This window comes from Macadamia integrifolia, chromosome 6 (assembly GCF_013358625.1).
Source record: "Macadamia integrifolia cultivar HAES 741 chromosome 6, SCU_Mint_v3, whole genome shotgun sequence".
NCBI classification, from domain to species: Eukaryota; Viridiplantae; Streptophyta; class Magnoliopsida; order Proteales; family Proteaceae; genus Macadamia; species Macadamia integrifolia.
In genome coordinates this window covers 8,945,373-8,953,797 of record NC_056562.1, presented here as the reverse complement: position 1 = coordinate 8,953,797, position 8,425 = coordinate 8,945,373, and the positions used below count along the sequence as shown (strand labels likewise).

Sequence of the window (8,425 nt, the reverse complement as noted above, 5' to 3'; positions counted from 1 at the left end):
GTTAATGATTTTTGTAAAATAGACAAAAAAAAAATTTTGATATCAAAAGAAGGCCGAAGTCTACAACTGAAAAATAATAAATAGACATTAACGAATGCCACTTCCTAAAAAAACTTTCCTACTCAACACTCCTATAGATTGTGAATTTTTTTTGAGCACCTTTTTTTTTCTTATCCTCTTCTTTTTTTTTTTTTTCCCCTCTCTCTTTTTGATAGATGTAATTCAGTCAAGTACTTTTTACATAATCTTGAATCCAGTTTTATAATGGGGTCAAGAAGCAGCAAGATAGTGTATTGTTGCAATGGTGAATATAAGCACGAAAAACTTACGTCCTGTTCAAGTTGGACTCTGTAAGGATAGGTACTACTGCTTTTATTGCATGAACTAGGGCTTCCAGTTTCCCCACAAGAGTAGTTCACCTGAATAAATGAAGGGTTAATAGATCAACAGCCATGAAATTCTATGGTAGATCTCACAGTGAAGGCATAGAAGATTTATGTCTTATCAAAGGTAAAGAATCAACAGCAGCAATAAAGAAGCTGGCAGTTGACAGTATAACAAGATAAACTTTTGAGCAGTCAGTCTGACAGAGAAACCACCCCCCTAATCACATACGCTAATAAAACACGGAGAGAGAGAGAGACTCGCGAAATTCCATATCCATCACAGAGTAGTATTAAAACCCAAAATCCTTTATAAGACATTAATCAGTAACCGAAAAGGAAGCACTGAGGTAAACAAGTTGAAGAGATGATAACAATGTAAGAAAATACCACCAGGACTGTCACATCAAGCCATGGTTTAGTTAATACTATTTCTTCCATATGAGAGCAAATAATATATATATATGACAAAGTTGCCTTCCAGATCATAAAGGTAGATGTCCATCCAGAGGATGAGAAGAAGAAGAAGAAGAAAAGGGGCAGAGGATAAATTCCACAACAGATTTTGAATTCCAACATCCTCCTGTCAGTTCTTCCCATCAAGTTTTTCAGAATAAGGATCCAGCCTATAAAAGGTCTGTTAGTGCTAACCTCTATTTTGGAGTTGCAACTCCTAAATTCGTTCACAAGATCAAACTGATCTTCAGAAACACAATTTCTCCCAGCAGTCTGTGTACTTCTAACCAAAGTCTCCCCTCTGTTGAAAATAAGAAAAAGTAAGCATGGGAAGAAAATGCTCCTGAGATAGACCGAAGCATATTAGGTCCTAATAGAAGTCAACACAAATAGCTAAAGAGCAGCCACCAAGAAACAGCAAGGATGTACCACTTACAAGTTCAAGGGGAATTGCAAAACAGTCGAGTCAAACATATTGTCTGTGGTGTATGCACTCTTACATAAAGTACCGATATCCCGACTAGTTTATCTGCTGTTTCAACAAATGATAAACATGTAAGCTTGAAACTGATGCCCCTTCTCTAGCTACAAACAGTACCAAAAGATAAGTAGCACCAAATTTTCTTTCCTTAGAAAAAAAATTCTCAAAATAAAATTTATCTCAACAACTCATGGACCAGCAATTTTTCAAGTAGACATAAAAATGCAAGTATTGCATGATTGTTTGTTTCCTTCAAATCTCTTCTTAGAGAATGAAGAGAAAAAAATGTCATAGAAGATCAGTTATAACTCAAAAGTGATGCAAAGAAAAAGCACTGTGACACATGTGAGCAATACACAATACACCTACGGTTTACCTTTTTTTTTTTTTTTTTTTTTTTTTTTTTTTTGCGGGGGTGGGTGTGGGGGGGATGAATAGGTTGACAATTTGACATACTTTGCACCAGAATTGTGAGGTTTCTAGCCATGCTCACCCACCCAAAAAGAAATTAGCATTTTTCTAAAAAGGGGAGAAAAGAAAAAGGAAAAGGAACACATATGACCCTTTGGGAATCAAAGCATGAGAAGGGAACCCTCAACTGGGAAACAACAACAATAATATAGAACAGTTAATAATAGAGAGGTAAATAGGAAAAACCAGAGGAGTCCAACTATTATGAATGAAAAATGATCCGACATCAGACATCAAAAGTTAAAGAGAGAAATCAAAACTCGCATAACACTTTAAAAAGAAAAAACAATAAAATGAGAGAGTAATCGTTGTAGAAATAAAATTCCATTTACAAAATCTCTCGAGAGATTGCACAACAGAAAGATCTGAAAGGAAAAGAAAATCTATGGTCGTAAGTGACAGCATCTCTCCGTTGACTAATGCAGGAATGCCAGAAAGTATCATTAACACAAACACAGAAAATGTAAGGACCAAAAAATAAGTTGAACAGTAAACTAGAAAGGGAATTCACGTTCTTCCAAAAGGAAACAAATCTACAAAACTAAGCTACATGATATTACAGATTCTACCGGCCTGGTATTTCCCCAGATAAAAAGGAAAAGGATCAAGGGAAAGAAGTGGACAAATCCCGATCTCGAGGCCCTATATTGTCCCCTCTGGAAGACCAAAAATCAAAATCAAACCAAACTATAAAACCCAATACCCCTTTCTACAGTGAAATCAAAGAGGTAGTAGTTATCTGCATTTCTTTCAATAAATGAAAGACAACGACGATATGATCTCTATGAGTCTCCTCTCTCACAAATAAAGCCCCCACACTTAAAATTTCCCTGATTTTTACCAGTTCAGCTTAAGAACTACAAAAATGCTTCAATAATTGTCAAGACAAGCAGGAAAAAGGAATGGGGTTTCATTGAGAAACAAAATTGAAGTACAGGCAGAGAGAGAGAGCAGAAGCTTGGAGGAAGAAGGAAGAAGCAAACTTCTAGGCTATCTCTGCTGGAGAAAATAGGGCCCTAAAAGAGAAAATCAAAAACGAAAAAGGGCAGTCTTTTCCTTTCAGCATCTCACTAACTAAATGAAAGGAAAATGTAAGAAGAGATCATCACTGAAAAGAGATGAAAATGCTCTTCCATCTGTACAACATCAAAGCAGGTAAGCAAAAGCGAAGTAGATGAGACCCAGATGAGGAGGGCGAAAAGGAGAATAAAAACAGACCTGCGGTGCATCCTGCATGGTACTTTGATCTTTGGAGAGCTTTCAGAAGTCAATACCAATAACTGAGAAGCAATGCGAACTCAGAAGTCAGAATAAACTTTGTTCAAATCATCCCCCAGTAAGACTGCAACCCCTACCCACTAGTAGTACGAGTATCCAACTATCCAAATTCAAATCTTCATTTCTTCTTCCCCCAAGTCCAAACAAACGTGCACTATACTTAACCAACCAAAATTTCCAAATCACTCCCACTCTCTGTTCCAAAAATTCAAATACTTCCTTCCTCCTACAAAAAGAGAAACAATAAGAAGGAGAATCTGACACTCCCACTACTAGTACTTTGATCTTTGGAGAGCATTTTCAGAATCAAATACTTCCTTACAGGACTTGTGCAATGGAAATCTATCTCGAGACCGGAGAGGACAGGGGACTTGCTCAGAAAATCATGGCGACTGCTTTCTTTGACTGAGAATGCCCGGAGAACTCGACGAACAACAAAAAGATAATTATCTTTTTTTTTTTATTTGAAAATATGAAACCTGGAGGATGTCCTTAGATATTGGAAATGGCGAACCAGCGAACGGGCGGCGGGAACAAGAACACAGAAAAAGATGAAGGAACCATGGGAAATAATGATAGTGGGAAGAAGAAAGAGAAAATAATGAAGAGGGAAATCAGAGAATCAGTGGTAGGGTAAAACAAGGTGGGGCTTCGGAATTTGGACTAGGGGACTTTTGTTTCTTTTGCTGGTAGACAAGACTATAGGCATCACTTACTGGCTTTCACGATCACGGAGTGGTAGTCCTATCATTGTTTACCGGCATTTTAAAATACGGAATCGGCGATCAAATGGTTCCTGGATCGATATCGGTTAGAATCGGTTTCAAAAATCTTAGAATGGGCCCTCAGATCTGAAAACCCATTCCAGGATTTCTTGGCATGAATCGGTTGTATCGAATCAATTAAAATTGGGATTGAGATTGATCACGGTCGATTCTGATTCAAACCGTCTCATTAACAGATCCTATTCTTGAAAACATGCTGTTTACTCAACCTGTTGCTCTAGCTAGGTCCTAGCGGTGCTAATGGGTAGGGATGTCAACCGGTCAGGCTTAGCGGGCTCGGCCAAAGTTTAGGTGCATGCACAGTGAATGCTCGTCTAATTAAATGGGCTTAGTTAGAGCGGACATGGTACGATTTATAATCAGGCTACCATAAACGGATCTTCCCAATGTCGATGCAATAGTCGAAATATTCAAACTAATAAGCTTATTTCACTGAAAACACTATTATGCTTCAAGCATATACTGCAAACCCACCATTAATTTTGAAACTTAATTTTCTGTTGCTAAAGACACTTGTTCATTGATCAATCTCTTGTTCATCTTGAAAATTGGAGCAAACCAACTTAGACTTTTGCTTTACTCTTCAATTTTATTAGCGGCAAAATGGGGATTTCAAATAGTCTTAAAAGGATCAGGCTAGGTCAGGCTAAAAGGATTAAGTTCATTTTGGGATTATAAATGTGTCAGGCCAGTCGGGCTAGGTGATTGCACCATGTTCTACCCAAAAAATAAATCTAGATTTTAGGAGTTTCTTTTTACGAAAAAAAAAAAAAACCTCCTCTCTCACTTCCATATCTTTCTTAAAAAATCTATATTTTAGGACGTTTTCTTTCCCTCCTCACTCTCACGCCTCTCTCTTTTCTCTTTTAATCTGAATCTTTCCAAACAAGAAAAAAAAAAAAAAACTCTATATAAAAAAAAATCTTTAAGTTTAAGATTTTTTTTTAAATATATACGTACGCATATAATTTATTTTATTTTTTGACAGAATAATATCATTCTATATTAACACTAAAAAAAAATATTTAAAAGCTTTTAATTAAATAAGGGATATATGAATTCTCTTCCTCCTCTCATCATACCTCTCTTCTACACCTTTTCGTTAATCGTTTGAATGGTCTCTATTGCCATGGCAACAGTGAACAACAATGTTGACGACTATGATGATAGCAGGGCGATTAACAGCGCTATGATTATGATGAGAATTATTTTAAATCGAATGGCAGGGAAAATCTTCTTGTCCCCAATCTTCTTCTCCAATAATATTTTTGCAGAGGGGTTTTGTAAGCAAATCTCTATGTTTGTGTTGGCATGATAAATCACGATACGTGAAGAGATTTCATTGGAGTATGTTTCAAAGAGACCTCCTGTTGTATACCATTTTCTTTCCATTTGGATTTGGATTCGATGGGATTCCTCGTGTGGCTTTCGCTCGTAGTTTTCATCTGATCTCAATTTGGTTTGCTTGTAAACTCTAGTGCATCACTCTATTTTTTAGATTTAGAGTGAGAAAGAAGTCTTTAATGTTACAATCTCCTTTAAGTAACAATGGGATCTGCAGGACGCGTTCCGATCTATGTTCCTTGATAGTTTGATCACCAATGGGCTGATTTGAGGCAGACTTTGGTTCTCTTCAGTTATCATAGCCTCACAGGGGGAGATAGGGGGCTCCTCATGCAGATTTTGATTTCCTGCGTTTATCTCTATAACTTCTTTTTTGTTTTTTGGTTTTAGAAGATCATCTACCACCATGCCTTTGGTTGTGCTTTATGGTTTCTAATGAATATTGTGTTTTGGGAAGATTTCAGTTTAAACCATATTGGTTGGAGTCATCGTTGGTACGTCTGTTGATCCCATGGAAAGCAGAAAATGATATATGTTGAGGTATATTTGGGAAGCAAATAGTTGATCACTATATGAAATTGGCAAGAAAAATAATCAGTAAAGGTGGGAGATTTTAATTCACACGTTTTTCTTTTGCTTGTAGATCCACTTGATTAGTTACAATGAAGAATTTAAGTCAACAAAATGGGAGTTTAGAAAAACAAGTAGAAGAGCAATTAGATGATACTTCTATTTCAGGTAAATCAACTCACTCACTACCGCTATATAAAAATGATCAGATTATAGAGAAGTATTCCCCTACCACAACCGCCCCCCCCCCCAAAAAAAAAAACTAGGCTCCACCGCTGCCAACAATCCATCCCCTCTTCTTTTCCTATTGTCTCTGCTTTCACTTTACTTGGCTGCCCTAGTGGCATCACTGACCAGCCCTCTCTCAGCCATCCTCCCACTACAAATCGATACACGCACTTTATCTTTCCCTCCATTTGCCCCCACCCTTTGCTACTGCAATGGGGATTTTATGTAAATTTTCTTTCGAAGACTTTTTCTCAATATGCTACTCACCCTCTTAGTACCCCTACTTTTCTATCCCTTGGGAATGTGTGGTATCTTCTATGGCAAGCTACCTTCATTTTCTTTTGTATCTTCTTTGATGGGGTCAGCTTGGAGTGGTGGCAAAGGTAGTAATAGTAATGGCAAAGGGGCCATGCTTGGTGTAGAAGGTAATGGGATAAGTGAATTACGTAGAGGGACTGGTACCAGTGGAAGTTGTTCTGTAGTGGTGCATATGGAATCTCTACCACTCTTTTTTTTTTGTAGTAATGGTGGTTGTTCAAACATCTCAGATCTGTTTTCTTTCTTGGCAGGATTGCCGAACCTGAAAAGGTATCAATTGGAGGAGGGGTTGTTGCAGTTTTGAAGTTATCTATTAGTGGTCTAACTGTTAGATCTACTATGGGTACAAATCCAAACCCCAATTGAAGAAACCACACAGAGAAACAAGAACACAAATCTAATAAAATTATAGAGGATCTAATTGTACCTTTCACCAAGTATGTTGAAGAAGATTGATATTGGTCACTCCCACTTTCGCTCTCTTGGCTTGGCTATGGATCTTCTACAGCCCCTTAAACCTCCTTGGTTCTCTCATCTTAGTGGTAAAGTGGGAAAGAGTGAATAATGGCTGTAGGGACCCAAAACCTAGTATTTATAATACTGTCCTGCACCCAAAACCCAAAACCATAATGGGTTGAGCCAGCATATCCTTAAACTTGAGAGTGGACCAAACCGGTTCATGCAATTTGACTCTCACCCATTTAATCAACCCGAATAATTAATTTAGTCCATAAATCCAACAATCTCCACTTGGGCTACATTAATATAAGGATGTCTTTTAAATTGATATGGCCATAGAATCTTATTACATTAACCACTCTTACTGTGATTCAGTTGAAAAACCACTCACATCGAATAACAGTAGAAGATACACCTCAATATACGGCATACAACTTTCTGTTATTACAAATATAAGTAAGTTTCTTAACATGAATCTATGTGGGATACCATCATAGAAACATTGACATATCCTCAAATTACACTGTTGTCATTCCATGTAGGTCCTTAACTGTGATATTAACCTTCACTGTGGCAAATCGCCTTTGATCTGTTGTTAATATCTAACTGTGGCTTTCTGCCTATAAACTGTGGCAAATATTGCCTATGAACTGTGACAAATACTGTCTTAAAATGTGGCAAACATTACATTTTGAACTGTGGTAAAATATTACCTATAACTAAGACAATTATTGCCTATAAAAACATTCTCAAATGAAATCATAAACCAAATATTTCAAGAAATAACTATGCATAATGTAAATGCTAAAACTTAACCATAATTCATCAAACTGTGCCCCAAAACATACGGGCTAAGGTTCAAAACATAAACAAATACTAAACAAAACCAGAGCTCCCACTAATCAAGCATTTCAAATAACTGTATGTAAAGAAATCCTAACTACTTGATGGGATCAATTTTTACTTGCTCTCAATTGCTGGTGATCAGTCTACCTCACCCTTTCTTGGTATCATCCTGCTTATCAATCCCAGAATTCTTCCTCTTCTCTAACCATTTCTTGAAAATAAAATAGTCCTTCTTCACATGTCCTTTCTTATGGCACCAGAACACTCTACGTTGTTGGTATTCTCATTAGGTGGGTTTTACTTTTGTAAGAGTTTGATTTAGAAATTAGGGATAAAAAAGGAGTTGAAAACCTAGTTGCAGACCATCTATCTCGGCTTCCCAATTCCTTGACTGTCGATTCTCTAATCAACGAGAACTTTCCAGATGAACAATTATTTGCAATGTCAAGTGAACCATGGTTTGCTGACATTGCCAACTTCTTAGTTTCAGGTGTGACTCCGGATCACTGGTCCACCCAAGATAAGTATAGATTTCATTCCCAAGTCAAGCATTTTTTCTAGGTTGATCCTTATCTGTTTAAGATATGTCCGGATCAGATTATCCAACGATGTGTTCCTGATCATAAGCAACATTCTATTCTCTCTTTTTGTCATGATCATGCATGTAGTGGACACTTTGGACCTAAGAAGACTACCATAAAGGTTCTCCAATGCGTATTTTGTTGGCCCACTCTTTTTAGAGATGCTTTTGATTTTTACAAGGCTTCTCCCCCTGCCAGTCTTTTGGCCGTATTAATAAGAGGAAC

At 37.1% G+C, this 8,425-nt stretch overlaps 1 long non-coding RNA gene across 2 annotated transcripts; it reads right to left on the bottom strand.

The window, feature by feature from the left end:
- Positions 1-220: 220 nt before the first annotated feature.
- Positions 221-3,903, bottom strand: LOC122081772. 2 transcript variants are annotated; one of them, XR_006141199.1, is made up of 5 exons: positions 3,392-3,903; positions 3,010-3,295; positions 1,276-1,371; positions 1,035-1,140; positions 229-419 (listed from the first exon to the last, which is right to left on the bottom strand). It is a non-coding gene; the product is annotated as an uncharacterized LOC122081772 (long non-coding RNA). The 2 variants fall into 2 exon arrangements; XR_006141198.1 differs by having other exon boundaries at positions 221-419; positions 3,010-3,898.
- Positions 3,904-8,425: the final 4,522 nt, after the last annotated feature.